This window comes from Pelodiscus sinensis, chromosome 2 (genome assembly GCF_052426305.1).
Source record: "Pelodiscus sinensis isolate ZL-2025 chromosome 2, ASM5242630v1, whole genome shotgun sequence".
Classification (NCBI taxonomy): Eukaryota; Metazoa; Chordata; order Testudines; family Trionychidae; genus Pelodiscus; species Pelodiscus sinensis.
Genome location: NC_143053.1, coordinates 107,191,714 through 107,214,897, shown reverse-complemented (window position 1 = coordinate 107,214,897; position 23,184 = coordinate 107,191,714). Strand labels below are relative to the sequence as shown.

The window sequence follows — 23,184 nt, the reverse complement described above, 5'->3', positions numbered from 1 at the left end:
ATTGGAGTTTTGACTAGGGAAAGGGCTTCCAGATTTGCCCTTTTTATTTTAAAAATGTGGCCCCGCTAGGGGAGCTATCCTTTCATAAAATGCTACGTGGACTCTGCTGTGTGTGCACTGTGGAAGCATAGTTAAGGGCCAGAGCCTCAGCTGACGTAAAATGGACTTACTGAACTGAAGTGAATGGTTCGCTGCTGATCTTCACCAGCAGTGGATATGGCCCAAGATTGTTCTCAATCTTTCATAGTACAGTAGTGAATATAAAATGTCCAGCCCGGGCTTTCATTGATATACCCCTCGATGGCAATAAGCCTCTCCAGAGGAGTATTTCAGGCATAAGGTGGCAGGCTCCTGTAGAGTCTTACAGGGCTCCCTTGTAGCAGGAGGCCTGCAAGGTGTGGCAGCACCGCCCCAGACAACCTCCACCAGCGTAGCACCTATGGAGCCTTGTTCACAACTTAAAGCTGGAACCCTGGAAGGAAGACTGTGGTGCAGCATGCTGCCCTCCCCAGTCTGGCTTCTGGCCAGCCTGAGATGAAGAGAAAGGCATTGCTTGCCATCATTGTCTTCTGAGAATCAAAGAGCGGCAACTAATCCAATACAATTCAGAGGCAGCAAATAGTCCAATTACAGCACTGACACATCCAACAAACAATGTTCTTGGTTCAAACTTCTTTCTTATAGGTATTTTGACCTACCTATTGGCATTGCTCAGTCTTACATACACTGAGCCTTGAATACTTTTCTTATCCGTGTTCCTAATTTTGGGAGACACTAAAATTAAAGGCATGGTAGTAACTGGATTCAATAAAAAGGAGCGATTGATGTGACTATTATCCTCAGACTGCTCTTGTTATGGGCAAAACCACTTTGCTGTTGTGCCCACGATTACATAGCTTCACTAAGTAGTGACAAGTTGGAAACTCTGATGTCATATTTTCCCTCCTATGTGAAAACCCTTGGAGGGAGGGGGGAGAAAGTAAAGCCTAATATAACATCCTATGGTGCCTCTTGAAAAGGAAGGAATGAACTTAAGAAATGACCACTGCCTCCAGCAACGTTCCTTCTTATCTTTTCCATCCATGTGCAGATTTTTTCCATGTATGGATGGAATAAATTTTGATGTGCACCAAAGCATGTGCAAATGTGCACCACCAATAGAAACACAAATCCTAGTTGTGGATGCTCTGCTGATCAGCTGGGCAGCATCTGAATTTCTCCGGAGTGGCTGCACAAGCACACGGCTTACACGGAACAGTGGCCTCCAGTTTGTAAGACTCTGTCTGGAATACAACAACATTTGGGATCCCTGCTATCAGAGGTCCCTGATTAATCTAGTGAAAATAGTTCTCATCCTATACTTTCTAGAGTAAGCATACTGCTACTAAACTACTTAAAGATGCTTTGATTTATAGCCAGCCAGCTCTGTTGACTATCTCGGATAGGAGTCTTGAATATTATGATGTAACTGAACAGAATAGAAACTGTTCCTTTCCCTTTTGTTATGGGACATGTCTAGGGGGTGTATGGAAGGAGTGAACCTGCACGTTGTGCATACTACATAAGCATACTGTCCCATCCCTGTTCTGCTCATCCCACCTCTCTCACTCCCTGCACTTGTCTATTACTCTAATTTGTATTTCCCTTTTAAAAAATAGATTGTGAGCTCTTTGGGGGAAGGAACTGTTCCTCACTGTGTGTTTGAACAGGGTCTAGCACAAGAGAAATCTGCACTGATTTTACTGTAACACAAGTCAGTAATAATGAGAATGGGAAAGAGGAGGGGAATGTGCACACACATCCCGTTTCATATCAAATGGGTCTGTTTTGTGTTCTCATTTTAAAATACCAGTTATTCCTTGTTTGTGTTTAACAGTATAGTGACTTCACTGGAGTTATACCTAGTATGAATTTGGACTATTGGCCCACATTCAGCCTTGGCATAAACAGATGACTACCATTGACTTCAAGTAGAGCTGCACTCATTCACTACACCAGGTTTGAATATATTCCATGGCATTTAAGATGCTTGCATTTGGGTATGATTTATTCTCCCCTTCAATGACACAGCAATTGCACTTTTTTCAGATATTATCCTGAAGTTTTCCTTTTAAATAGAAGCATTCTGGAGCTAATTTAAAGCCCCGATGCTTTTCACTAGCCCAGTGAGATCATACTGGGTCATTACTGGATTATACCATATAAAAGACAGAGGCACTCAGATTGCATTTTAAGATTTGCTCTGCATTGTAGATATCTGGTGTGTTCTGTTTCATTTGGTCACAGAATCAGAAAACTCTTGATCCAATAAGCTACCAACCTGCCTGCAAGAATAGGACTTAAGATACTCTGAGGTGAATGATACATTTTAGGCTGTAATAGAGCATCGACTGAGGTTAATAGCGTATCTGTAATCAAAACCACCCCCTAAAACCACAGTATTGCTGCCTCCTGTGTACAGATTGTCATACATGTGTCCCATGTACCAGAATATTATTTTTTAGGTAAAGGGTCCGACCTACCAGAGCATCTTTTGATATCCATTAGTAACTAATGTAATGTCTGCATTGTTCATGGGCTAGTGGAAAAAATACTACATTATAAAGGTTTTATGCTATACAGACTGCACTGGGTTTTCTATGTGACTTAGAGTCTTTAAATGACATTTGAAATAATCATTGTATCCTCAATACAAGATTTCTTTTCTCAGTGGACTTCTTTTATGATTTGCTATTTAATCTGTGATCTGCTAAAATTACTTAAAAATAGAAAAAATGTGTTTTTAACCAGGTTTGCATCCCATTCACACTATCCATACATGCTAGCCACTCACCTAAAATTAGCAAAATCTTAGGGAGATAAATTGGCTTTAAACCTTGGTTTGATGATCCTACTAAGACATTCAATTAATTCTGTTTTGCTACAAGCTAATTTATGGCTTTATGTTTATTCAAAAAAATGTTGAACATACAAACCAGTAGGAGACAAGGTAATGAATTATTCTACCTTCCTTCATGCTCTTGTCTTCACACTTCACTACAGTGGAACTGGTAAGAGGGAATATGAAAGAAGTGCCTTTTGATGTATGAAATGTGGTATTTTCTCATACTGAGCAGTATCTAACTGGTGTAAACACATAATCAGGCCCTCTAGGAGATGCTAATTAGTGCAGTAATGTTAGTTTATTAATTGCCATTACATTTTCCTTTGTTTCAATGGTGAATGTGTCTTTTCAGGAGAACAGATTTGGTATGACATGTCTGCAGAATTTGTTTGTTTTCATGGCATTTAAAGTCACGTAGCCTGATAAAGCTGTGATGCATTAACAGCCATCGGTGAGATCAATGTTTCTGCGACAAAGTCCACAAAGTGAATGTGCTGCTGCAAGACTGGGAAGAAGAGGAGGCAGAAGTACCCATAGAGGTTTTGATAGCAATTTACTGCTCCATCCCGCTCCTCAGTGTGTTTTTAATGAGCGCTCCAAAATCACAGGTAGTAGAACTTTCCCTTTTTGATGTGGCAGAATACATTGATGAGACATACTGCAGGAGAATTAGTTCAAAGGCAAACAGCCAGAGAATACAATTACATTAGGTGAGGCTGCTGTGTATAATTGAGTTCCTCCCATCTTTGGAAAGTGATAGAAGACAGAGTTACAAGGAAACTGTCCCTTAACAATTCTCTCTTCCTGCATCTCCATCTTCTTAATATAAATCAATACTCTCCCTATCTTGTTCACATTTTTAAACTATAATAATCACTTGCTGTATTGCCCGTGCCAACGTATGAAAAGACAGAAATATTTATTTCAGTAAATAATAAAGACCCAATTGTTCAGCCCTTCTGAACCTACTGACTGGGGTCAGTTGTAAGTAGGCAAGCAGTGGTGGGAGATGTTGGGGGAAGAGGATGTAGAACTCTGAAGAGATTAAATCAATTTGCTTCTTGTTGCAAGCGGGCAGCAGTTGCTTAAAATACTCTACACAGTTAGATGTTGCTCTTGCTGGAAAATGGCTTAGTGGGATCTGTGGACTCACTAAAATAGGTGACTCATTACCCCAAATTTGACATGAGAGGTGAAGTTGCTTTCATGGGGTGGGGGGAGGGTACCTTGGGTAAAAACCCAACTTGCAGCCAAATTTTGGGGGAGAGTCTGAATTTCTTTGTTAATAAAGCCACACCATAGGAAGAAGTTTTTGATTCTCCAGTGTGTGAAATTCTGTGGTGTTATATTTGAATTTTGTCTTACATCAGTCTAGTAAAGGAGCGCACAGCTTCCTGCAAAAGTGAATCTAGTCCAAGGGCCCTATCTAGGAAGTTACAAATATCTTTTTACAGATGTGTACATACTTTTGCACAATTTTCTTTAATTATATTGTGGGTTAATTATACTATAGGGCTCATCAAAATCTGGGACTAATAAACTCTACTTAGAGTTTTAATTCTGTAAAATAGGACCATATTTTAACAAGTCTTTGAACAGCTCCTGGCACAATGACCCTGATCCTGTCTGGGACAACTGCTGGACATTATTATACAAATAATAATGTGACTGACTTGAATTAGATATAGCATGACCATGCGGCAGGAAGGATTTCCACATACATACCCTACAGCAGTAGTTCTGAACCTTTTTGATGCCAGGGACCGGCAAACTCATTCACAAACTTTTGGTGGATTGGTAACATTCTCTTTGCATATTTATTATGCAAATGAAGAATATGCAAATAAAACATTACCGGTCCATCAAAAGCCCAGCCCCCAGAGCTCCCAGTGCCTCTCCAACCCCTCCACTACCCTCCCCAGCACCAGCCACTGACCCCAGAGTCCCCTGCACCCAACTCCCCCAGTGCTAGCCTCCTGTCCTCAGAGCCCCCCAGTGCCAGCCCCCCATGCCAAATGCCTCCGTGTTAGTTCCCTGCTTCTTAGAGCGCTCATCACCAGACCACCCAGTACCATCCTCCTGTTTTCAGAGCCCCACTGCACCCAGCCACCCCAGAGCCTCTCCCAGTGCCTGCTCCCAATATTAGCCTGTTCCCAAAGCCCCCCAGTGCCAGCCTTGCCCCCATATCTTCCCACAGCACTAGCCCTGCCCCTGAAATCCCCAGTGCCTGCCCTGCCCCCCTCATCTAACTCTGCACTGCTCCCTGTGTTGTAGCGGCTCTGACAGCCAGGGCTGGGTAACAACACCCTACGTCTCCCCTCCCACCTTGGCTGTTGGGAGAGGCATGTCTTGCCCTGTGTCTCAGACAACCAGTGCTGGGCTGGACGAGGGTCTCGGAAGACAGGTTCCCTGTTGAGCACTGGTTGGTTGAGAGGCAGGGCAGGTCACATCTCTCCCAACAGTTGTGGCAAGAGCAGTATACGCCAGCGTCAGCCCCCAGAGCTGCCAGGGCCTGGCAGCCAGAGGTCCGTGGCCTGGTGCTTGGGAACCACAGCCCTACAGTCCTGACTGGCAAGATTTTTGCTGCTTCAGTCAAATGGGTTTCATTGAGAAAAGGCTGCCAATCACGGTGAAGCATGTGTTAGTTTTGTGAAGTCATCAAACAGGGCACCAAGCTGAGATGACTACATTCATTTTCACAGCTTTCCTCCTAAGTGGGGGTGGAGCTTAGATGTAAGGTTAGGCCCTTACTCATAGCTGGCATTTTATCTATGCATATTTATGAAGTGTTCTTGGCTCACTGCTGGCATTGCCCATCTTGTGGAACTTCACGTTATGTTGCTAGTCTACTGCTGCCTGGGACTGCACTATGACAGTTCCTGTGAATTTCAGAAAGGCAGACTATGCTGCATAATTAATAATGCAGTATGGGAAGTAGAAATATGAGCTGATTGTCTTCATCTAGTGGATGTGTAAATTTGTCCATAATGACTGCATGTTTATTATATGTTAAATTCATGATCTTCCATAAATATTCGCTTGCTTAGACCTCTACACATGGGTAGAGTCACAGTGGAATTTTACATGTATGGAACACATCTTCGAAGTCCTAATTCATTCCCCTATTGCACTCTACATAGTGAGAATGAGTCACAGTAACAAATCCTAGTACTAAATTGAGGACTCAATTTCTGTTAAAGGAATGTATAGCATAAACCATAACATTAATTAGGTTTATTTTCAAATACAAGTAATCAGTGCTAGTTTTACCCATATTAGCATACAGTGTTTAAAAATTCTGTCCAAAGACTGCACTCACAAATGAACAAATTGGATGTTGTGCTTCTGTAAATGCGGTTTCCTTATATCCCAGGTCAGGGTTATAAATGAAATGTGAATTTTGCATTCAGCTTATAGCTCCAGCATATGTTCAGTAAAGTTGCTGAATTTGGTTGCAGAACTATAATGGGAAGTGGACACTAGCTTTGAAATTTGTTGGAAATCTGGAGACAGATAAAATGGCATGTCCTCTGAGACATGCTCCATATATGCAGAATCTATCTGTATAAATGAGCCCCTTATTTAACTGGGAGCATACTGTATATTCCATCTGCAGACTGAATGATTGCTCCATTTCAAGCCTCCTGACTCCCATGGAGCCATCTGGTATGTGATAGTTTGTATGAATAGGTGAGGATTCCTGCTAACATAACAGCCTTTAACTACTCAGAGTTCTGATATGTAACACTCCCTTTCACATCTGTGTACAAAGCCATAACAAAATCCCAACACTTTATTTGGGTTTTTTTTATTGACACTTACTTTTCTCTAGAAAGCTGTTTGGGATTGGAAAAATGGATTACATTCCATCAGATGGGTTGAATTATTAAAATGTTGGCTAAGAGGGGACTTCATGTTACCTGGTGTTTATGAATTTTTCACCCACTGTTTGCTTAGAGCTAGGAGTGGGGTGGGAATGTTTTGGATAGACATTTTTTGCATGTCGCCTTGAAACTTCCTCACATAAGGAATCTAATAATTTGTGAGCACTGGAGAGTTGGAAGTAAGTGTCAGCAAAGGTGGACAGAACAAACAGAATGGAAGTGGGGGCAGAGAGAGAGGGGATAACTGGAATAGCTTTAGTATCTCAGGCTATGTCTACAACTGCAGTGCTATTTCGAGATACCTCTGGTATCCCAAAATAGTTATTCTGCATCTTTTGAGTGTGCCTCTTATTTTGAAATATAACAGGCTCGCTATTCTGACGTCTCTGTAAACCTCATTTCACAAGGAGTAAGGGACATTGCGGAATAGTGATTTATTTTGAAATAAGTGCTGTGTAGGCAGCACCACATTTCAAAACAAGTTATTTTGAAATTAACTCAAAATAAGCTATGCAATTTGCATAGCACAAATTGTGTGGCTTATTTCAAGCTCTGGGCACAGTATAGATGCACTGACCAATGAAATCTAGTTATATAAACTTAAGCGAAACAAGCAAACTTTAATTTTAGCTTTCTGAACAATGGGCCAGCATCAACAATATGATTTTATGGTTTCTCTCCAATATTGATTTTCTGTGGGTTGGACTACAGTGCAAACTTACATTGGCATAGCTACATCTGAAAAATCCCCTCTTTTAACCCAGAGAGATGTCACTAAACTGATCTAACCTCTGGTATAGACAGAGCCAGCTGGATAAAAAATTCTTCAATTCACTTAGCTGCCGTCTCTTGGGAGATCTGGATTAACTATAGTGATGAGACAATCTCTAGTGTTGCCATAATGAGTTTCTCCATGGGAGTGCAATAGCTTTCCATCTGTATAGGGTACTTGGCTGCCATCTTGTTTTAAGGCTTTAGTGTGGTTGCTGAAAATAACGGTAACCCTTTCCAATAGAGGGATCGTTCATTCAAACATCATGATGACAGTAGGTTTTGACACATCCTGACTGAACTGAATGGTGTAAAAATCCAGGATTAATGGTAATGCAGTATGTTGTTTGTTGATGCAGCATCATATCTAAGCGTATTTCTGTAGTGCATGTTAGCATTACCTCACTTTGTTTTAGCAAAGTGTTGCCCCACAAACATGGGATCACTTACACACACAGAGCTCTGCTCAGACATCTATTGCACAATACAGCATCCTGAAAGCAGCTGTAAGGAGCTCCCTTTGTCTGGTCAGGGTTCTTCACTTAAGTGCTTGTGGTGCCTGATTAAATTAGTAATCAGAGATATAGTCATGCTATTTTGTGACTCTGAGAGCCTTGATTGTGGATTATATTTACAGACTGCAATTTCTTTCTAAATGGAGCCTTTTGTATTCAAGGACCTTAAGAGTCTTTCAGTCTGAAAAAAATCCAGTTTACTTCATAGATCAGCTTTTGCTGTGATGCCAAGATCTCAGTCAGGCAAGCTGAGTGAAATACTTTTCAGTTTTCACAATAAATATAGCCATGGAAAGTTCATGTTTGGTGTGGTGGTTTTGTTGACCTTTTACTCTGAAAAATTGCACCATGTTGGATTGGCCGAGGCACTGAATGCCTTAACCTCATGTAGCCTCAAAATAACAGCATTTTTGTGACTGTCAAAACTGGAGAGAGGCTTGAACAAAAACCACATAAATGAGAACACCAAACTTGTGGTATTCAAAATCCACGTGCAGCTCCAAATTCAGTGGCCTGTCTTTAAATAAAACAAAAGAACTGGAGAGTTAGCTTGTTCAAAAGTCATGTTTAAATTTTATATTTTTCATTAATACCATCAGACCTGTATCACAAGTGATTTCTCTGGTGTGAAATGATGTTTTTTTAACTGCCAAAGCTGGTTTAAAACTATTTGTTTGACTATGTTATATAGTGAATAATGGCAGGGTTGGTGGATAGGACATTAAACTGGGATTAAGGAGACCTGATTCTGCTCCAGGCTCTGCCATTCACCTGCTCTGTGCCTCTCTTCTCCTTGCATCCATTGCCTATCTTCTCCAGATAGACTGCTTAAACTCTTCAGGCCACAGTTTGTTTTACTGTGTGTTTGCATGTGTCACTGCTCATTGCTGGGGATCATCTTCGGTTTATCACTCTGCCAGTCTGATGGCCTCCTCCTTCAGTTGCTTACCACAACGTTTCTCTCTCTGGAATCAGACTACTCCTTCCTCATGACCCAGGGTTGGCCCCTCCGTTTTCCCCTTTCAGGATATCTGAATCTGACTGGATGAGTCATCGTAGGCCGTCTTTCACTTCACTGCTGATACCGTGACTTGTAGGGAAACCCAGACCCGTCTACTACTCAGGGTTCCAGCCAAGGGAACCTATGACTGGCAACTCCAGACTCTAATCCAAGACTCCTTTGTTTCCCTAGTCTGCTTTCTGCCTTTATTTTCTCCTCCAGCCTCCTTCCAGGATAGTATTGGAGCTTCCTCTGTAGGAATCCCTGTTTCAACCTTCTCAAGCTCTTGTCTGAGTCTATACTCCAAGGTATATTCTAGGGTTTACTCTCCCCATGGAATCCTCCTTGTCTCTTCTTAATGCCCCCCTTTTCTAGGGTGTGACTGTAGAGTTCCTTCCCATAACCCCCTTTTTGCTCTCCATTTCCTACTTTCATACCAGCTCAACCTGCCTCTGCTCAGCTGGGCCTCATCAGCAGTTAGACTTTATCAGCCCTGATTCTCCTTCATGTGCCTCCTGTCACAGGATTACTTGGTCCTTTTTACTTACTCTGGTCTTGTGTAGGGTAAACACCTTATCACGCTGCAGAGTCGAGAAAATGAAGCCCTGATCAGGGTTAGCTCCTCTAGTTGCTGTTGTAATATGAACCATAACTAGTACTAAATAAACATATTTTTGATTAGCTTGCTGCTCTCACAACTCCTCAACTACTTTAGAAGTGAAATAGTTTAATCTCATTTTGAAATGTATTAATGGCCATTGGGAGTGGGTATAACCCACACATTTGCAACAATACTATTTTTTTATTTAGGTAGAATTATAGCTGTCTCATAAATGGCTTCATATTTCTCAGTAATTCTGCACTCCAGACCAAGGAAAAAACCTTCAAATGAGCAAAAATGTTACTCTCTTTGAAAGAGCCAAACACAATTAAATTGGAAATGCACTAGAAGCTCAAATGTGGTGAATCTATGAAGTTTAAATTTCAATTCAAGTATCTGAATCTGCCTCTCTTGCTTCTCTTTGGGTACGTCTACACTACAGCATTATTTTGAAATATCTAAATTCGAAATAATTATTTTGAAATAAGATATTTAGAAATAATGCGTCTACACACAAAATGCATTTCAAAATAGCATTTGGCTATTTTGAAATAGCATGTCCACACTGAGTGGACGCTGAATCGCATTTAAGGCCGGCCAGAACCAGGCTTGGCAGGGTATCAGGTCAGGAGTTACTTTGTGTGGCTGCTGCCTGAGGCTATTTGAGGCCTGTGCTTAAAGGGACCCCCCCCCCCCGGACAGCCGGTTCTCAGGTTTCCTTGCTTGCTTGCCTACCTCGATGAGGGACAGCAAAGCATTTTGTCTCTGTGTGCTCTGGTTGCCCTCACTCGGGACACCACAGCACTCAGCAACATGGAGCCAGAACTGCCCCTGGGCACTCTGCTGCCTCTCATGGACACGTTGCTGTGAGTCTGGCTGCACTTTCTGCAGGCTGCCATCCAGGAGGTCCATCGGGGGGCTGTCAGTATCCAGGAGGCCCTGAGGGAGAGTGTCCACCCTGAGGAGCACTAAGAGCCTCCCTGGTCTGCCCCACTGGGGCTTGTACCTCATTCCTCCCTGATGTCCTTCAACTTACCCCTCCCTAACCCCCTTCCTGATGTCAAATAAAATACATGTATTTTCATAAACACAAACTATCTTTATTTAACAAAACTGGAGGAGGGGGGACGAAACTCTGGTGAGACTAGGGAAAGGAGGTAGGATAGGGGAGAAGAGAGGGTGGGAGAGGGGAGGGGGAAACCTGGGAGGAGGAGCTGAAAGGGGGAAGCAAGAGGAAAAAGGGGGAGGGGAAGCTCAGGGTTGGGGGTCTCGCTGGACCAACTTGATTTTCATGCGAATCTGCTCCTGGGTTTGCATGTGGCCTTTGGTGGCCAGGCTGGAAGCTATCCTGCCATTGACATCCGCGTTTCCCCAACTACTGTGGAGATCATGGACGTTGGGGGCATCCCCCCAAACCTGAATAAGGTCCAAGATCTCCGCCTTGGACCAGGAAGCGGCCCACCTTCTCCGGGCCCTGGAAGGCTCCTGGGAGCTAACAGACTGCTCCTGGGGAGCGGTGGAGGGCTGGCTGCCAGTGGCTTGCTGGCTCATGTTTTGGGGCCACTGGGTCAGGGCAGTGACTGCTGGCTCTGGGCTGGCAGGCTTGGAGCTGGCACAGGCACTGTGGCCAGAGTCTACCCCTTTAAGGGCTCCGGAGAGGGGAGTAGGGAAAGGAGTGTTCTTGGTTGAGGCCAGAGTGGCCACCAGGGCACCCTGGGACGGCTGGAAGCCCCCTATTTTGAAATAAGTGTCTACACAGCACTTATTTTGAAATAGCAATTTTAAAATTGGTGTTATTCTTCTTGGAAAGAGGTTGACCAATTTTGAAATAAGCCCTCCGTTATTTTGATTTAATTTTGAAATAGTGGTTGACTTGTGTCGATGCTAGGAAAGTTATTTTGAAATAAGTTTGATGTGTAGACATGCCCTTTGAGATTGGATGTAGTAGAGCTCATGTTAAAGCAACTATTCTGACAAGATTTTTGCCCAAGATAGTGTAACACTCACAAATCAGCTGCTTTTAGGAGAGCACCCTGATTTTTTAGTTAGGTCTCATAAAAGCACAATTTATGTATATTTGGCATTGTCAGGTCAGAACTCAAAGCTCAGGCCAGAGTTGGTCTCAAAGCCACACCCTGAACCACTAGCCTGAACCTAGTCAGACTCAAACACCACCTCCCCTTCTCATCTTTAATGGTATCATTTATTCAAGGCTTGGGTGAAATTTTTTAAATGCAATGAATAGATCCCTAATGCCATATGTCCCATTTGGGGCACTGCATCTATGGTGATATCCAGTGCAATCAGGGGTTGAAGAAATGAGTATTTGGTCATTGTTCTATAGGGGAACATTATGGACTGAGGAGAAACAGAATGGCCATAATAAGGGCTGGCCCACAACATTTTGGCACCTGAGGTGGTGTCAGCCGACGGTCAGGGCAGTGTGTGTGTGTATGCTTCCGAGAAAAGGTTTAACGTCTGTGTCTTTACTGCTAGGACCGGGGTCCCATCGCAGAGGGTGGCCAGCAGGTGAACAGATGCCCCGTTATATAGGAAGAGCTTATTACACCTTAGATTTTAGCTGCTAGAACACAAAGTTCCTTCGCAGCGGGCAGCCTAGGAAAGGCTGAAAAGGTGCCCCAATGACCCTTTTATGACCGGCTGAAGTTCTTTTAAATTGTGCTTGGTTCTGTTACAGCAACTGGAGGAGTCAGGTTAAAACTTAAACAGTTACAGGTTTATTAAAAGACTTATAAAAGCATATGGTTACAATGGCTATTGCTCTATTTCTTAAATGCTAGCAAATATATATATATATGTCTTAAAAATGATCACAGGAAAAAGGTAAAGATAGAAAATAGAAATAATGGTACCAAGTGACAGCTTAATCTTTAAAGAGCTCTAACACTATGTATATATATACTTAAGCAAAGGACCACATCCAGGTACAATTTTTACCCCTTTCTGTGCCTCTCGACTCCAGCGTGTCAGGCCAGGGCCGGTCTCTCAATTCCTAGGAAAGACAAATACGAGGTGGGCGTCCCCTCTGGAACCTCGGGAGATCAAACACCTAACCCGACCAGCAGATAGATGGTAAATTGACACTCAGAGAAAATATGCTGCTGGACCCATCTATATACCCCTGGGGGCCCGTATCCTCTTTCTTATCTACGATGCCAAATTGTACTGGTCCGTTTTGTGGCGCCAGTTCTTACAAGCAAGTTTCAAGTTAATTTACACTTGCAAGAGAGATAACTAAATTGTGAATACTAGACATTTTTTTTTACTGGGCGAGAGATTCCTCCCCCCGCGGATGGATGTGTGTTCGTATCAATATGGGTTTGAGTCAAGGGCACTCCTTGGCAGCCTCTTGGTCAGCAATTGGCGTATCTCTGTTTACAGCCATTCACGGTCACACAGCCTGGGCCTTCTACTCTGTGTGCCCTGGATGCTCCAGGCAAGCAAAAATAGATGTTACAAGGGGGGTTCCTGTCTGGCTACAGGTGGGGAGCTCAAATGATGCCCCTATGTCTCCTCGCTTGGGCCAAAACTTTGAAAGGTCTCAATTCTCTGGGCCCTAGTGGCGCCCCCCCACAGTCTGTCACCTGAGGCGGCTGCCTCATTTCGCCTCATGGTAAGGCCTGCCCTGGCCATAATGTCAGTAGAGACCATTTTAAGATTGGGCCTCCTTGTGTGTTGGATTCTGGTTCTCTTTGGAGTTCACTCCATCGTATGTCATGGGCTGGAATAGAGCTCAATGCATGATCAGACTTGCCATATCATAGTCAAACCCTGGCTACAGAAAACTATATCCTACTTAGATGAATTCCCACCTAGTTCATACCTCAGTCCATACACTCTGAGTATGGTCCAAATGTGCCCTCTGCCTGGGATTTCCCATCATTATTTAACTGAAATTCCAACAAATCATAAACCTCATCCCAGGCTTTCTCCTCCGTCTGACTGTTGAAGGAGATTACTGTCCCTCAGCCTCGGACGGTAGGTCTTAATTAATAGCTTGGAGCTTTAATTAATACACTTATGCTAGTTGGGCTCAGGCTAAACTACTAAAATAGCTGTGTTGACACTGCTGTGATGCTAACTCTGGAATTTGGTCTCTGAAGCCCACCCCCTTCTTAGGTCTCATAGACCAAGTACCAGCCCAAGCCAGATCACTAATATTTCTATTTTTTGCACAGTAGCGTGAGCTCTGCTGCTTCAAATCTGTGGACCAAGTCACAAGAATTTCTCCCAATGTCTGTGTGGAAATACTCAGTGAGGCTCTCATTCTCTTCCATTCTTTAGTTGTAATTAATGGGACCCACTTAGTTTGGCTGCTAGAATGAATCAGCAGAAGGGCAGGGCATCTCTGTGCTGTCTCCTCGCATGTTGGTGACTGCTGCATGTAGGGGGGAGAAGGTGTAGGGAGGGCCATTCAGAGGAATAGGGAGGGGGAATAAAGGAGCACCCCAGCTAGCAATTAAAATTTTGGGAGCTGCACCTTCCCTTCTGTTCCCCCACCAAGTGCTACCATGAGTCACTTATGCCCTTCAAATCTTTCAATAAGAAGGATGGAAGGACTGTTTTAACCTTAATAGTCTTTATTCCTTTCACAGGGTCCACTTTTGTTCATTTGTTTTTTGAGGGGAGTTTATTACCACAACAATAGAAGTGTTATGGTAGCTTATGTGACACAAATAAAACAAGACTAAAGCTGTGACAGTAAAAGTTAAAAGGACTGTGTTTGCTTGGTATTTGTTAATGCTATTTTTGCATAAGGATAACAGCTGCTTTTTTTTTCTTTTTTAACAGATGGAGTTATTTCTCATTTAGTGTTACAGTAATGACCAATGTGACACAGCAGAAAAGTTCTGCGACAATATGTTAGGTAAGATGCTATAGACAACTCCCCCATTTGATTGTAATTTGGAAGTTTACATTGTTGCTCTATTCTTTTTTTCCACCTCCCAAATGTTTTCTGTCTTTTCTATTTTGTAAAATCAGATTTTATGCTGAGTGTAAAAAACACTTAATTTTAAGGATTTTAAGTAAAACTGTTGAATGTTCAAAATTAACAAAATCTACATATCTTAAATTACAATGAATTGCCTTTTTAAATGATCTAGTTAAAATTGTGTGCTCCTTTCATGTATTTGCCAAGAGTTCAGGAGTTTTGGTTTTGCCTCTAATTGTTGATAACTTGGGAATTACAAATGCAGGAGATATCCTGTCTGGATAAGGTAGTCTAGCAGAGATACCAAAAGCTAGAATGACCAGAACCATGAAAACTCAGACTGCCAAGGGGAGCCACATAACTAGAGTGAATGCTTAATTAGAAGTAAATCAGCCATGTTTTTTGTTATAGAGATTGTTTTTTTCTGGGAATAACCTGAGCACATTAGTTAAAAATGACATTTCTTTTTGTCAGCTCATCTCATTCTTTCTCACCTGGCTCCACTGAAAAATTGACAATCAATTTCTCTGGCAACTCTAGGAATTGACATGCACATAAATAAATCATCACATGGCTGCCTAGGCTATCGCAGATCTTTAATTTCATTGTTGTTGGAAATAAGTGATAGGAAAATATAAAAGAGTCGCAGGACTATTTTTGTTGCAAGCGAGTCTGATTTTTTGGGGCTCTGACTGAATGTTGCTAATATGAGACAGAGAGGAGACCTTAGCTCAGCAAACCTTTTATTCAAACTTACTTCAATGGTCAGATCAATATGTCTGGTGGCAGTGTGTCTGAATATACTACAAAACAATAGTGAGGGAAAGAACCCTGAAAAAAACCAAGAATCATGCTTCGAGGGAGTGGAAAGAAACTACAGTGTTCCATGTACCTGATTCAAAGACAAATAGATCTCCTAGGATAGCATCCTTTTAAATGTATGGTTTTCACAGAATCCAAAAGTCTGGGGGCTGGGCTTGCTGCTGCTTCAATGAATGGAGGTGGAAGGGACAAATGATGCTCATGTAAAAATTTTATCTACAGTTGTTAGAAAATTGCCAGCGGCCTACCAGTGTTCTCTATACATCCGTACATAGCCTGTATGTCACAAGGTATTGTGTATATAGCATCTTGACTATCCTTCCATCTAGTGTTCCTGGGTCCACCTTGCCTTGACTCTGGTAAGTCTGGAACATATGCTCAAATAATGGAAAAGAACTTACCAGCTGTAGATTAGCAACTAAAGTTTAAATTCTTTGCATTGTCTTTTTATAGAAAGACTTAAAATGGCTGCTGCTATCTAATACATTTTTAGCTAGTCTCAAGATTGGCTTATTTAGGGTGTTCTTTCTGTGGTAGACAGCACTGAGTGCTTCTCTACTATATCTTACCAGACTCTTTGGAGGAGGAGAAGACCCCGAAAAAAATCTGAAATTTGAGGAGTTTAAGGATTTCCTGTTTTGACTGTCTGTTATACATACTTTTATGTACACACGTCTACTGTATTTGCACAGAAGTAAAAATTTTGCAGATGAATATCTGAAAAGGGTGAAATGAATAAAAGTCCCAAAAGAAAATGACAAAAATATAATGACTAACAGAGGGGCTGGTAGAAAAAATCATGATAACCTGTCTGAGTTAATTTATATCAATCTTTCTATTTACATATATAAGGCAGAACCTTGGTAAATTAATACCAGATAAATATACAAAGGATGTACTCTATATCAACCATGTGCTTTTAAAAAAGCTTCAGTTTAGTTAAATGGGGAACTTGACATAATTCTTTAAAAAAATATACAAAAATCTACTCCTTTGTCCTACCGTCCAACTCCTTTATCTCACTTCATCTTGGACAGGCTTAATCAAATATATATTTACAGGGTTTGGGTCCCATCAGAGGTATGGGTTGCCTTCCTTTTATGTTTCCATTCCACTTGCCACTGAGGCTGTCTTGCAGTAAAAAGTGACTTTTTAAAAATTAACAAGCAGCGCACCAAAATTGCACAACAGCAAAGCTTGTTACTGTGGTTCCATATTGATAATGCACACACTGGTAGCACTACCATAACTCCGAACTTGAACCCAGACCTCTCTACTCTTTGTCTTCCTTCTATTTCAACAATTTTAAAGGCATAATATATCCACCATCACTATTAAGGGCTTTATATTTAAAAAATGCTGTGCAAACATCAACATCAGCCCCATATGTAGCTCAAAAGCTCGCCTCTTTCTCTAACAGAAGTTGGCCCAATAAAAGATATTACATCACCCCTCTTGTCTCTCTAGCAATTTTAACATCCCTGAGAGTCAATTTAGTAAATAATATGGGCCTCAGAAAAATGACAAAAGTTAAGGATGTGCCTAAAGCTACATATTTAATAGGTGACAGAGTTGTGATTAGAACAATAGAGGTTTGGCTCCTAGCTCAAGAGGCTGTATGGTACAAAGGAAATAATCCAGGATTGGGACTCAAGAGATTTAAACCCACCTCTGCCACGAACTTACTTTATGGATTTGCACAAATCACCACAGGCAATATTTTGAACCCTTGGGACTAAAATAAGCACTCAAATAGCTTAATTTTTTCAAAAGCATTGAGCACAGGATATTTATTTAATTGATTAAATACAGCATTAAGTTCCTATTTTTAGACACCAAACTTTTAAAATATTGGCCTTAACTTTCTTGCTTTCTCCATGTATAAAAAGGCAATATTAAAACTTGCCTATTTTTCCCCCAGAGTGTCATTTAACAATTTATTTACCATAGGACCCACTATTCTTGTTTCCAAACTGTCAAGAAAGGTACTCAGGTACTGTCTGCCAATCAATGAAAAGTTAGAAGTTAGTGGCAAGGCAACAAATGTTAGTCAATTTATGTACAAGTCAACTTGACTCATAATGAACAGTATGGCACAAGTGGGCTTTTAAGAGGAATTTATGTGTGGGCATGGAAGGACTATTAACACTCTATTTGGCTGGGAAGAGTATGGAGGATAGCAGGTCGGTGAAATCACCAAGTTCAGAAACAGCATGATACAGAACTGCAGGGGATATAATCTATTGTACCTCTAGGAGGATATGTAGAGTTTGTGCACATTGTAATCTTGACCTTCAACACACATTTCTAACTAGCTTTCATGGTCCACCTGCATTTGTTTTTGAGATTTGTAGAACAGAGAATTCTATTGTTGGAGGCTGTTCCTTAAGAAATAGTTCCCAGGTAGCATATCAAATTAGTTTTCAGGCTTGCCACTAACTGCCCTTCACTTACAGTCCTTTTACATGCAGCATAAGCTGCAGAGCAAAGAATTTTCTTGATAATTGGAGGGAAAAAAAACCCTACAAGAGACATTTTTCTTTACAATCAAAATGCAGTGCACAGTGTGTGCTGTGTCCTGCAGGAAGGTATTAAATGGGGCTGTTTTAATCTCTGTACCAGATTTACCTTTAATTTCTGGAACTGGTGGGACTTGTGGTTGGTGATTTTTCAGAAGCTTGGGTAGAATATAGAGAGATCAGAGTGCTTCTGTCTTCAGCATTAACTGCCTTTTAAAATTTTCTGAGTGAAGGGCTACCAGCCTGCTGCTCAGTGATGAATAAATCTGATTCATCCTCACTCCCCACAGGGCTATCCTCCTTCTTACTAATGTTTGACATTTTACATTTTAATTAAGCTCACCCTCCAAGCAGCAAACCACTAAAAGAATGACAGATTTTTTTAGTGCAACAAGATACCAGCAAAAGGGCAATCCACCAAATATACATCTGATGGTAACACTCATTATTGCTCTACATACCACCTAGAGGGTGTGGGTGTGATAGAAAGAACCCACACCCTTTGAAACACCCAAGCTACACCCACGCCATACCAGTTCCTGCAGCTTGTGCCTCCACAGCAGGATCATTTAATATTTTTATCAGAGTAGGAGCCAGACATTCCAGTGAGGATCCAGGGGGTCACTGTGTGAGGTGCTGTGAATTATGACTCTAACCTCCAAAACACTGCAACCCCTCCTAGCTTGGTATCATCTGAAAACTTTATAAGTGTACTCTCTGTGCCATTGTCTAAATCAGTGTGTCTCAAAGTGGTCTAGAGCCACGGTGTCTCATGACACTCATTGGCTCTGGTTTTCCATTTCCAGTCAAGTGGAGCTGCAGGAAGCATTTTTTCTCTTAGACTTGCCTCCGATGGGAGCTTACTTACCAATTCCCTGGACATCAGACTTCCTTTTGCTATACAAAGGAACCTCAGCTCTATAACAGCCAAACAAAGAGCACGAGTTAACCCATGCAATCTCTTTAATGAGAGCCTGGGTGTGGTTACTGCATGATAACTTGAACTCTTGCTATGGGCATTTCCATCTTGGGTGTTCACAGAATCATACAGTTAGGAGGAACTAGAAGAGTCATCTAGTCTAACCCACTGCCAAGATGCCAGATGGCTGTCCAGTGTCTTTTTTGAACACCAGCAGTGAAGAAGATTGCATGACTTCTCTAGGAAGTCTGTCCCATCATGCTTCGGTTCTTACAGCGAGGAAGTCACACACCAAATGTTCTGTAATGGCAAGCAATTAACAATACAGGCAGTCCCTGAGTTACGCGGATTCGACTTACGTTGGATCCGCACTTACGAACGGGGCTTTTCTCGCCCCGGAACTCGCTGGCGGCGGGACCACCCAGACGCGCAGTGGTCCCACTACCGCATCCTCCAGGGTGACAAAAGCTGCTCTGGGTGTACCTGGTCTGCTGGGGGTGTCCCCAGCAGACCAGGGACACCCCGAGAAAAGCCGCAGAGGCAGCGGGGTCCCGCGCCTCCAAGGCTTTGCTCCGGGTGTCCCTGGTCTGCTCGGGGTGTCCCGGGGTGTCCCTCGGGGTGTCCCTGGTCTGCTGGGAGGGGTCCCCAGAAGACCAGGGACACCCGGAGCAAAGCCACGGAGGCGTGGGACCCTGCTGCCTCTGCGGCTTTGCTCCGGGTCTCCCTGGTCTGCTGGGGGGGAAGGTGCAGCTAGTGCGCCCCACCCCCCAGCAGACCAGGCTTTTGTTGTGGATGCCTGGAGTAGAGCAGCTGGGGTGCTGCCGGGTTGGTCCTGGGGGGACCTACCCGGCAGCGACCCAGCTGTTCTGTCCCAGGCTCCAGATTCAGCCGCTGTTGAAACTGATCAGTGGCTGATTCCAGGAAGCTGGGGGCAGAGCAACTCTGCCTCAGGCTTCCTGTAGTCAGCCCCTAGTCAGTTTCAGCAGCAGCGGCTGAATCTGGAGCCAGTTCCGAGTTACGTACAAATTCAACTTAAGAACAAGCCTATAGTCCCTATCTTGTACGTAACCCCGGGACTGCCTGTACCCAACAAAAACAGGTACTGCAATGTCATGAGAGAACCAGATCTCACCTTATTTTTCCCAGATATATGGTTCTATGAGGCATTGAAAAAAACTGAGTTCTTCTGCCTCCAGAGCTAGACCATCTTCATGAATGACATATGTTAAAGCTGACAAAAGCCCTGCTCTGTCAACAAAATTATGCCTAAACTGGAGGTTTTGCTGGCACAGTTGTATCAACTGGGAAGTATGATTTTTCTTCAAACTCCTACTCAACAAACTCTATAGTATAAACTAAATCTTAGACTGTAATGAAAGCAACTCAGGTATGCAGTGATACCAACACGTTTCAAAATTGTATGGGCATGTGCAGATCCACCACACTTGGGTGCTATGATGCCACTCCCAGAAACAGTTCTCCTAGGAGACAATATTTCTGGGAAAGAGTTCATGGCATCAGGCAGTTTTCTCGTGCCACAGTGACATCTTTGTTTCCAAGAAAGAATTTAGAAAAAATAGTGCTGAAATCTTAGTGGTTCCACTATTGTTTATCTATACATTTTACAAATGTGTATCTGTCCATCTGTTTGTTCAATAACTCCTCCTAAATGGTAAGTGCTAGGACTACCAAATTTGGTATCCATCTTCCTCTTACCCTATCTTAAAGCAAATTCAGGGTTTGTGCCAAGAAAACAGGAAGTGCTGGGAATCGGACTGTTTTCCATAACATGAAAAGGGAGGGGCATAGAGAACAGGGATGTGATACTGAGAGTGGCCACTGGGAGGCATCAAGTCTGTAGGAGAGAGAGATACTGTGGAGAAACCGTCATCTTGTCTGCCACCAGTCTGGGTAAGTAGCTCCCCTTCCCAAAACTCTTCCCTGCTGCTGGCCCTTGGCCATGGTGCTGGGAGGAGGAGTCAAGGCTGAGGTGACTGGGGGAAGACAGATGACCCCTGGAGATTGGAGGGACAGCTTGGGGAGACAGAAGGCCTTGGTGGCAGGGGAGGGGGAAGTTGGGGGCATAGAGAAGGCTCCTTGTGGATAGGGGCATTAGAGGGTACAGCCCCGCCAGATGGGACCCTCCCCACCCTGAACTCCTCTTCATTCTCCAATTCTCACTCACACCGCCTATGCCCCCAGCTTTCTGCCCTGCTTTCCATATCCTCAAGGCCTTGCCCCAACTCCTGCACCCCCATGCTGCCAGCCCCTGCCCTGAAGGACTTGAGCAACATTGGGTAAGTCTTCAAGTGATGTTTATATATGCAATATTATTGTAGCTGTGTTGGTCCCCAGGATATTAAAGAGAGAAGTTGGGTGAGGTAATATCTTTTATTGGACCAAAATCTGCTGGTGAAACAGACAAGCTTTTGACCTAACTAAGAGTTCTTCTTTGGGTTCCAGTGGTTAATCACCTTTCCTGTTAAAAACGTACGTCTTATTTCCAAGGTAAATCTCTCAAGCTTTAACTTCCAGTCATGGGATCATGTTATGTCTTTCTCTACTAGATAGAAGACCCCATTGTTAAATATTTTTCCCCATGTAGGTATCTAGATTGTAATCAAATCACCCTTTACCCTTCTACTTGTTAAGCTACATAAATTGAGCTCCTTGAGTCTATCTGTACAAAGTATGGTTTTCAGTCCTTAAACATTCTTGTGCTCTTCTCTGAACGTGCTCCAATTTGTCAATATCTATCTAGAATTTTGGGCACCAGCAATGGAAACAATATTCCAGCAGCAGTTGCACCAGTACCAAATGCAGAGGTGAAATAACCTCTTTACTACTAATTGGGAGTTCCCTCTTTGTGCATTCCAAGGAAGTCCTTTGAAGAATGGCACTGCAACCTTGACTGAACTATTATTTTTAAGGGGTTTTATTGGAGAATAAAGGCATTTTGTTAACTAACACCAGCACAGAAATGCACTAATAAGTTTGCCTGGATTTGTTCAGTGTACATCAGTGGTCTCCTTTCTAAGCACAAGATCATTTTTTGAATTTGTCAGTCCAGGATCTACCTCACACCCACTCCACCTCCCCCACCCCCTTGCTGAGGACCCTCTCTCCTTACTCTGTGAAGATGGGGGTACAGGGGAGAAGAACAGAGTGACATCAGCGCTCCCTGCCTCTGTCCCCCCCAACCCTGCACAACAAGCAGGAGGATCCCAGGGGGCATCTCCAAGGCTCTGGACAGAAGCAGTGGGCAGTGGGCAGAGGGGCAGTTGAAGTGCCATCACTTGATAGCCTCCCAGCCAAACTAGTCAAGATCACCTGTCAGAGGCTCCAAGATCTACTGGTAGATCCTGATATACTGGTTGGTGAACACTGGTGTACATCTAAAGGGAGGCTGTGATGGGTCTGTAAGGGCTCATCTCGACTATGCTACAGTGTTGAAAAAGGATATGCAAATTCCGTGGGAATTGGCATATCTTCTTCTGATCTCACTTTGAAAGCAGAGCTTTTGAAAGTGAAAGTAGTTTAGACGCGGCTTTTTTTGGCGAACCCCCACTTCATTGAAAAGCCACGTAAACCTCACGTTTTGAGGAAGAGCGGCTTTTCGACAAGGGGGGATTGCCGAAAAAGCTGCGTCTAAAATACTTTCACTTTCAAAAGCTCCACTTTCAAATGTGAGAGCGGAAAAAGATATGCAAATTACCGCAGAATTTGCATATCCTCTTTCGACACTCTAGCGTAGTCTAGATGAGCCCTAAATGTTATATTTTTTTCTTTAGCCATACCCTGCGGTGGCACGTTCCTGGGTTAAATCCTCCTCTACTTATTCAGGCACATAGTATTCATACATGTAATCTGTCTGAGTGAGCAGGAACTACTGCCTCATGTTTTCTTTCTTCTTTTAAAGAACTTTATTATTATTAACATTATTATTTATTGTGTAAATAATTATTTATATTATATAAAAGGAATAACTTAACACGAGAAAGGAGCTCAAGAATAAATAATAAGGTGCAAAAGGAAAATACAGCCATATGTATTGAAATTAAATATAGTTAAGTGCTCAGTCATATGCTAAAAGAAAAGAGATAAACATGTAGATGACTAAACCAATATGTGTCTAAAGAAATGACAATCTACAATGAATTAAAAATGCAAATATTGGGAACCAAATTGCTTTTACTATATAATACATTTTGTTTAAGTGCCTAAATGCCTTCAGGTATGTGTGTTAAAATAGAAATATTATTGTGATGGTTGGTGGTGCGGGTGGGGGCAGATACAGTACGTGGAATTTATGAAG

General features: G+C 42.6%; 1 long non-coding RNA gene across 2 annotated transcripts in view; it reads left to right on the top strand.

The window, feature by feature from the left end:
• LOC142826760 (uncharacterized) overlaps nt 1-23,184 on the top strand; it is a 106,446-nt gene that overhangs the window by 48,522 nt on the left and 34,740 nt on the right. Inside the window, exons 1-2 of one of the 2 annotated variants that reach the window (XR_012900993.2) lie at nt 3,242-3,492; nt 14,468-14,543. This is a non-coding gene — a long non-coding RNA (uncharacterized LOC142826760). Of the gene's footprint in view, nt 1-3,241; nt 3,493-14,467; nt 14,544-23,184 lie in introns of those variants that run through there. The other variant, XR_012900992.2, reaches the window with a different exon arrangement.